This window comes from Mytilus trossulus, chromosome 1 (assembly GCF_036588685.1).
Source record: "Mytilus trossulus isolate FHL-02 chromosome 1, PNRI_Mtr1.1.1.hap1, whole genome shotgun sequence".
Taxonomy (NCBI): domain Eukaryota; kingdom Metazoa; phylum Mollusca; class Bivalvia; order Mytilida; family Mytilidae; genus Mytilus; species Mytilus trossulus.
The window spans coordinates 53536104-53546065 of NC_086373.1; the positions used below are offsets into that span (position 1 = coordinate 53536104).

General features: G+C 31.7%; 1 long non-coding RNA gene across 1 annotated transcript; it reads right to left on the reverse strand.

Annotated features, from left to right (window-relative positions):
• Window positions 1-241: 241 nt before the first annotated feature.
• On the reverse strand, window positions 242-9267 carry LOC134727333 (uncharacterized). The gene is made up of 4 exons (XR_010108758.1): window positions 8769-9267; window positions 5316-5403; window positions 1976-2062; window positions 242-611 (listed from the first exon to the last, which is right to left on the reverse strand). It is a non-coding gene; the product is annotated as an uncharacterized LOC134727333 (long non-coding RNA).
• Between the last annotated feature and the right edge of the window lie 695 nt (window positions 9268-9962).

The following is a 9962-nucleotide window of genomic DNA, read 5'->3' on the forward strand; positions in this document are numbered from 1 at the left end:
TGCACAACTACATAGTATGTCCTTATTATCTGAACAGGTTTCGTGAAATTCTGTTGTGTGGTTTGAGAGGAGTTGCGATGACAAGAAACAGGACTGACGGACGGACTGACAGACGGACTGACGAGTCAAAAACATTATACCCTCCGCAACTCGTTGCGTGGGGTATAATAAGGGGAGAAATTTGATTGGTTAACTTCCAATGATGGTTATTTTCTTATATGCAATGGAATGTGATGTGAAACTTTTTCTATAGAACTGGACAGGATAAAACTTTACTCATGCCAAGTATTTCTTTATTTGAAACAAAGATAAATTCTGCACAATTTTTTGAAAAGTGCAAATTTAACAAAGACTAATAGGGGAAAATCAATGGTGGTATTACACCTAGAGCCTTTTTTCATAGTTTTTTCCATGAATTGTTGCTTGTGCTAAAAAATCTCAATTCCGTCCAGCAAGATATGCAAGGATTGATGGTTTTTCTCCTCCATGTTGCTGTGCAAATTTCTCTAGATGCTGTTAACCTTGATTTGCTGGCTAAAAATCATTTCAAAATAACACTTCTTGTCAAAAAGCCTCATCTGTTGAATTTTCTTTTCTTTGTTTACATCAACCTTAAATGTGAACAAATAGTATAGCATTTATATTTAATATACTTGTCCGTGTAGGCCTTTGTAGGGAATAATGTTAAAATACCAATTTCGCTGCACCAGATGTGCAGATCAACAAATAGTTTTCATCAGTGATGTTTGAGGCCAAATTATTACCATGCAAAAAACATATATATTTTTTCTACCATGCATGACAAACATGTACATTTACAAATGTAATTTTAATACAATGGCATGCATTATCAATAAAATACTTTTTGGGGTTCTTTTTGTAAGGTATCCCTCTTTTCATTCACATTGACAAATGTAATTTTAATACAATGGCATGCATTATCAATAAAATACTTTTTGGGGTTCTTTTTGTAAGGTATCCCTCTTTTCATTCACATTTATAACTTCATGTACAAAAAAATAATAAAGACAAAGTATAAAAGAGACTTTAATCAGTGCGGGGCCACTAGGATATTTGCCCACTTTGCACCAGCACTATGATGATTTCCTAGGCAGGGAATCGAACCCTGGTACACTGAAAAAGTCTCATAAATATACAATGATTATAATGGTAGCACAAATTTTTTGGGCAATATATACAATGGTTTACTTGAATGATCTGTTTGATATTCTAAAAACTTGGATCATAATTTCAAAAATCTAAAATTTGAAAACTTTTTAATAACTTTAATTAATAATCTAATTGATTTAAATTTTATACAAACCCGACTATACACAAGTTACTGTAAATTCATTTGTATTTTTTCCCCATTTAACCATATGCTCCGCAGTGCCCAGCTTTATATGACCGCAGAGGTCCAACCATGAACAGTTGGGGCAAGTATTAACACAACAATTAAGCTTGATATAGCTCTGAATTTGGATTGTGATTAAATAGTTGACACAACATAGGTTTCTATCACAGAATGAATTTTGTCTAAGATCTTAAACTTCGAAACTTCGAAACTTCAAAATTTTAAATTATGGTCCAATACCCACAATCTAATTACATGGTTAGATTCAGCATATCATAGAACCCCAAAATTCAATTTCTGATGAAATCAAATAACGTACAATTTTACACCCTTTAGATGTTTCGATCTCAATGTGGAGCAATTTAATTCTAACCGGGCCAAAATATTAAAAATCTAAATACATGGTTAGATTCAGCATATTGAAAAACCCCATACATGTATATTCTATTTTTGTTGAAGTTAAAGTGACATCCAGCGCATAATGAACATGATGAAGTCCAAAATCAACACTTGTATTAACTATAAAGTTCTAAAAACATCTTAAACCCTTGAAAAACACCCTATAAAATTACAAGATTTATTTTGTTCTATTGTCATTCTCTTACCCAGTTCAAACCCTACCTTTGATAAACATCATTCTCCCATCAACTTTTTTTATGCAGACACCACTGTATTGATCTGAATCATGCATCTGATGAGTAAAAACCCCTACAAAAGAGTTTTAAATGTTTTTTTATTTTTGTGCTTTAACACCACTATCTCAGGTTAGAGAGAGGGTTTAAAATTTGGATCCATCAAATACGTTTAACCTAACTGCAGTTATACTATATGCACAATATGCCTGTCCCGACTCAGTATCTTTAGTGGTTGTACATGTAGCTTGTTAATCTTTTTATATTAGACTGGCAATAAGTTCGTCCTACCTGAATTGTTTCACATTAGTACTCATTGGGGCTTGAATGGAGAGTTGTCTTATTGGTAACGATAACACATCTTTTTGTGATTATATTCATGTACAATGTTATCAGATTATAACATGGTATTTTTCATATCGCATGTATTATCAGCCCTAGGTGCAATATCAGCCCAAAAGCCGCATGGCTCAAGGGCTGATATTGACCCAGGGCTGATAATACATGCGATAAGAAAAATGACATGTTATGATCTTTTTATCATATGCTTCAACAATGGAGAATAATAACGGCTAAAATCATAATTAATCATTTTACGTGGTTACCAGATAGAGTTCAAAGAGTGAAAAGATTACGGACGTCGGACTCATAATTAAGTTCATTCGATATGAATACTTTCGATCATCTGCTCAACAGAGAAGAAAAATATTTTGTTATAGATGAATCGACAAAATATATAATTAAACAATATACATAATTAACATTGTTTGGAGGTCAACTTTTTTAAGCAACTTTCTAAATTAATATGTTTGAAACTGTTTTAAAAATGCAATTATTTTTAATAATTTGTTTGTTTCTTTTTTTTCTAATTATTTTACACAATATATTCTCAAGTATCCAAATATTGTTTTGTACACTTCTTTGTAAATTGATGTGTTTTCACTGAAAACGTTGCATTGAGGTGTATTTTCCGGAATTTTCCGAGTATCACCGGAATGCCATGCGATAATGTTACGGAAAGGCATGCGATAACAATCGAAGCAAATGATAAACTTTTCATATCAGCCCGCCAAGCACCAATCGAAAAATATGGAATTTACGTTAATTAAATGCTATTATCACACAGTAAAAATGATATGTTATTTAGTCTGAGTATATGATAAATATATATATTTCATGTATTTTTGATCTTATTACATTACCTTTGTGTTAAATCAAATCAGAAGAGGGGGACTTGAAAGTACATGTAATCCATGGCTAACAAAGATGCAGCAATATGGATGATTTTGAAAATTAAGCATGGGATCATGTAAATAGGCAATATTTACAATTGTATCTACACTCTTGTCAGAGTCTGTATAAGAATTGTGAAAGTATAAAAAATGAAGTAAGGCTACTCTATTCTGACATGATATTGGGGGATTATCTAAAAATAATATATATTAAGAAATACTTTATCATGTTTATTGTAGTTTTAACATTGGTAGGCATTATAATATATTCATGATTATTTTTGCACAAGCAAGTTTAAAGTTCACAAAATGGTGTCTTGCATTTTGTCAAAATTGAAAAACAAAGAATTTAGTATTTCCATCAATTTTGTTCATTAAACATAGTAAAATGATGTCCATCTATAATAAAGCAGGTGTAATGGATAATCAGCAGTACCAAGAAATACTTACAAAGGTTTTGTTGAAAAAAAGTACGATGATTTTTACTAGTTCACATTTTAGAAAGATTTAAATAACCATAAATTGAAAGACTGCAAACTTCTATGAAATATGTTGAAGTTCTTCTATCAAAATAAAATCTATTCGATATTAAAGATTTTTTTTATTCTCAGAGTGCATCTTACAATTCAAAGTAGTAGATAGATTTGATAAGAACACATATTCTTCTATTTGTCTTTTAGTTTCTAAGCAAAAGGGATCTGCAAAATGATATTATTATCTCGCAATTTCAACAAATACATTAATATTTACTTTACCTAAGATGGGATGAATTAGATGCACTCAACATTTGTTTTTGGATTTGATATATATTTTGTAATAAAAGTGTTTAGGCCTGTCTTTCGTTTTTGTTAAAATGCTTTTTCCATATGGGTTTTTGTGTTTCTGTATTACATATGACGTAGCTCTGTACTTATACATTCTGTCAGAGAGTTACTTTTCTATGAATATGTTCTATGACTTGTTTTTTTACTGTTACGAATCACAGTTAATGACTAAACTCAACAAAGACCCATCGAAATTTATTTGATAAATTCAACAACACTTACCGTTATCTTGATGATATTTTTTCATTAAATAATCAAGAATTTTCTCAATATACTGCTGAAATTTACCCTAAGGATCTTACTTTAAATAAATCAAATTTATTCGGTAATAACTGTCCTTTCCTGGATTTAGATATTTCGGTTTTAAACAGGAAACTACACTCTAAAATTTACAACACAAGAGACGACTTTTCTTTCCCTATTGTTATTTTTTTCATTTTTAAATGGTGATGTTCCTTTGGCACCATCTTACCGTGTTTATATTTCACAACTTGTTTGTTATGCCCATGTCTGTTATGACGTTTTTAATTTTAACGAACGCAACCTATGTATTACTGGTAAATTATTAAAACCAGGGATATCATGGATATCTTTACCATAAATTACTTAAAACCTTTACTGAATTTTTCCATAGACATGATAGATATAAAGATTTGTTTTGAAGCTTGATTGTACCTGTAGCAAACTTATTTCATACCAAATAGCACATCCTCATTTTTACGGAAATGTTGTTAACAGTGCCCAGAAATTTAGAAATGATCCATGTAAACTTGTCGCTCCTTAAATAACTTATTCTAAAAGGTTACCAATTCAACACTGTAATAAGATCATTGAACATTGTTTTATTGGTATAAATATTGATTTTGATATCAGTAGATTAAAAGATTAACTAAATATTACTGGTATGTTATATACATACATGTATACATATTCATGGATCTACAATCTGTCGATACCTGTAACTTGGCATTGCACAAGGTCATGTTTTTCTCTGGCTGTTTAAGACGTCTTTACACTAAATCCATTGGATGTTGGATGTGTACAGATTGATTGTTTAGTCTTAGTTGCATGATTTTTTATTAGTTGTTAAAGGCTTTGAACTAGCTGTGTCAGATAACTGTGAGTACTCTCGAGCTCACATCTGTTCATTGTGTCTTTTTGTGTCGGGATGTTTAAGTACCCAGCCACGTCCACTTGTATTTTTTGTCTATCTGACAAGTTAATAAAATTGAGAATGGAAATGGAGAATGTGTCAAAGAGACAACAACCTGACCTTGGATAAAAACAACAGCAGAAGCTCACCAACAGGTCTTCACTGTATCGAAAAATTCCCGCACCCAGAGGTGTCCTTCAGCTGGCCCCTAAAAAAATATATATACTAGTTCAGTGATAATGAATGCCATACTAATTTCCAAATTGTACACAAGATCTAAAATTAAAATGATACAAGACTTGGGATAGGCGCAAAAATGTGGCGGGGTTTAACATGTTTGTGAGATCTAAACCCTCCCCCTATACCTCTAGCCCATGTAGAAAAGTAAACGCATAACAATACGTAAGCCTTTATCAACTGATTTTTATAGGTCCTTCTTATGTTGTACTGTTATACCACTGTCCCAGCTGGTTAGGGGAGGGTTGGGATCCGGCTTACACGTTTAACCCCGCCACATTATTTATGTACAAAAAATGTATGTACCTGTACCAAGTCAGGAGCCTGTAATTCAGTAGTTCGTTTGTCTATGTGTTATATGTACATGTACATATTTGTTTTTCATTAATTTTTTTACATAAATAAGGCCGTTATTTTTCTCCTTTGGATTGATTTACATTGTCTTTTCTTGGCCTTTTATAGCTGACTATGCAGTATGGGCTTTGCTCATTGTTGAAGGCCGTACGATTACCTACAATGTATAGTTGTTAATGTTTGTGTCATTTTGATCTTTTGTGGATAGTTGTCTCATTGGCAATAATATCACATCTTCTTTTTTATATGGCATCATTTAACTAGAGGCTTTAAAGAGCATGTGTCGCTCACCTTGTTCTATGTGCATATTAATTAAAGGACACAGATGGATTCATGAGCAAATAGTGTTTTGGTGATGCGATGTGTTTGAAGATCTTACTTTATTGAACATTCTTGCTACTTACAATTTTCTCTATCTTTAATAAACTTGGCCCTTTCCAAAAATTACTGTTAATTTAAAAGTTATCATGTACATATTTTTAAATTACTGTACAATATCTAAGATACAAGGTATACAGAAAAAGGAAAACAATTTTGGACATTGAACGAGTTACCGAGGCAACAAATCATGACTTAATTTGCATCATGTGCATAATTTGTAAAATTTCTTGATTTTCTTTGTTGTTCTTCAAATTTTTAAGTATATTTTAGATTGAAAAGGAAGTGCCAACCTAAGAAACAACTTTGGTGATATTTTGTTAATAGCATAAAAGTTGTAATAAAGCATCTGTTAAATTATTATGATTATTTTGTTGTTTCTTGGCTGATATGTTTTCACAACAGATACATTGTATAAAGATAGCAAACTGTATAAACTCTGTATTTTTCATCGTTTTTGTGAAAACAGTATATATAATACCTAATTGTGACGTCATCACATAAAAATCTTCATGTTTTGATGTTTTTGTTGATATTTCTTGATCCTAATATGCATTTTTAAACAGTATGTGCCAATTTGAAAAAAGTTATTTAAAATTTGTTTTGGCCTTAACCAGGCCGAGGTATTTCTTAGTACTGCTGATTATCAATTTCACCTGCTTTATTATAGATGGACATCATTTTACTATGTTTAATAAACCCTACTAATTTACCCAACTTACCGAATTAAAGCAAGACAATCATAAGTCATGTAAGTATCTGAGATGTTCCTTAATGTTTAGAATAAAAAGATTGACGTGAGGGTAATGCTCTGAGCCATCGGTATAAGTCTACAGATTGCTCTAAAGCAATTGTATACCAAAAATTGTTGAAAATTGACTATAAAGGTCAATAACTTCTTTAGGGGTCACTTGACCATTTTAGTCATGCTGACTGATTTGTAGATCTTACTTTGCTGAACATTATTGCTTTTACAGGCTATCTCTATCTATGATACTTTTCAAGATAATAACCAAAAACGGCAAAATTTCCTTAAAATTACTAATTCAGCCCAGGGGCAACCCAACAACCAGGTGTCAGATTCCCCTGAATATTTCAGGACAGATAAATCTTAGCTTGATAAACAATTTTAACCGTGTCAGATTTACTCATAAAAGCTTTGGTTTCAGAGTTAAAAGCCAAAATCTACATTTTCCCCTTATGTTCTATTTTTAGCTATGGTGCCCATCTTGGTTGGTTGCCCGGGTCAATGGACACATTTCTTAAACAAGATACCCTAATGATGATTGTGGCCAAGTTTGGTTAGATTTTTGTAAATTAAAAATTTTTGTAAATTAAAAATTAAAAGTTAATAATATATGTAAACATGGTTAAAGACAATGGACGATGAAGACTGACGTGAAAAGATGAGAAAAGCTCACTTGGCCCTATGGGCCAGGTAAGCAAATCAGACATGGAGTCTATCCATGCTAAAATTTTACAAACATGCCTATCGGAAACACTTGCAATATTGGAAAAATCATGGTGTATGCAATTTTATCCCCACCAACATGACCAATGCAATGTCTAAAGGGAAACAAACAGGAAGAAACCTATCAAAAAATCAACAGACCATATAAATACAGCCACCAGTTGAAAGAAGTTCAGGCTGACAAAATATTATTCGTACGAAAAGAAAATTCGCAAAAGAATCCATCTACCATTTTGTCTTACATGTCTTAGTACTAACACGAATAAATAGAACAATTTTTTTTATACAAAGAAGGGCTGCAAGGTATGTGACAACTGCTAGACATGATGGACTCCCTACAATAACTAAGAAAGGAAACCAGACTTGTTATGTTTTACAAAAATGACAGAAACATGTTTGAAAATATATATCATGAATATCTGAAGAAGCCATTTGCGCCAAGGAATAAATGAATAAACAGAAAAAACATAATGTACATCTAAAACTTAAAAGACAACCAAGTAACACACTCGCATATGCATATTGATGTCCTTCATGCCACAGATCCTTGAGTTTAAGTTGTACATTGTATATCATAAGAAGACCATAAGAATGATCCAGGGGAGGATCCAGCAATTTAAAAAAAAAGGGGGGGGGGGTATTCCAACAATAATTATGTCCCCATTTAAAGCTTCAAACTCCCCTGGATCCGCCAATGTGATCTACCACCAGATATGCAACAGGCAGACAGACACCAGACGGCTGATGCATCCAAAAGGTCAAAGTGGCAATTTTTAAAGCTCAAATTTCACAAGTATATCAATTTCACTGGATCTCATCACCTGACTAAACAATCGTCTTGTTAAACAGAAAACAAATATAAAATATCTTTTAAGAAAAAATCTTTGACTTGTTGAAGAAGGAGTATATTTCTTTATTTACATGCATGATTTATAATTTAAATATCCGACAAAACAGTCAGAAGCAAGCTTCCGTACAACCAACATGCATGAGTAACGAATAAACAATAAAAAGATAAAAAAAAAACCTTTTTTCTTCAATCCATCAAAAATACATCTATCTGCAACAATACGTTAAAATTCAGTTGAAAGATTGACATATAAAATAATGATTATATAACGGAACGATTTTACCTGCAAGCTGCCATTTTGTCCTATTTAATCGAAGCGAATGAATCCAAAGGTGTTCCGAATAAGATCTTCGAAAGAATATATGTGAAATTTCAGACGTGCTACTCATATATATGTCGAATATTTTTTCTATTTCTTACAATTTCTTGGAGAAAATTAATCGAAAACTGCAGAAAGTTCCCACCACTTTACTCAAATAATAATATAAGTGATATATATCAGTTTTTTTGGTGGAAAACCAAAAAAGGCGAATTAGCCCAAACGCCCGTTTATAACTCCAGCTAGATATGCACTTTACAGACGGTCATATTTCATAAACCGATAATTGTTCAAATAGTTGTCCGATTTAAATGTTTGGAAGCGTTTTGGGGAGATATTATCTAGCTGTATATCATATTAAAACCACAAAATGATAACATTAACATAACAGGTTGAAATTAGTACAAACCTTTGGGCGAATTTTTTTCAATTACCCCAAAGAATTTATTACCCCAAAGGTACCAATTTTACATATAAACGGACACCAACAATCTATATTTCGATTATATATATAACTATATTTCTGACTTGGCACACACATTTTTTTTATGCAAAACATGGTGGATTAAACCTGGTTTTATAGCTAGCCAAACCCCTCACTTGTATAAAACTAGCATAACATTCCATAATATTGACAACGATATTAAAAAAAACCAAGTACAGTATAACATCAAAATGAATAAAATGAAATTGTTCTAATGTTTGGGTTTTTCTACAATTATCTTGTTTGCCTGTCTGCCTTAAATTTTCGTTAGCCTTTCAAAATATGACAAATAAAGGCAACAGTAGTATATACCGCTGTTCGAAAGTCAAAAATCGATTGAGAGAAAATAAACCCGAGGAAACACATCAACAATCAGAGGAAAACAACGGAACAACAGAAGCGCAACAACAACTAACGACAATGCAACACACACAGAAACCAACTACAAGATAACATTTTTTTTTTAGAATATTTCGATTCTTTTCTTTAAATTTTTGTTTTACTTGCATCATAATTGTAAAATATATGGCGTATCTTTTGCTATTCGACTAATACGTGATGGTGTATATTCAAAGATAAGAATTAGATAAGATAGTATAGTTATAATTTATGGCACATGAACACACAGCTTTTTAATCCATTTTGTTTTATTATGGTATCAACAATTTTTTACC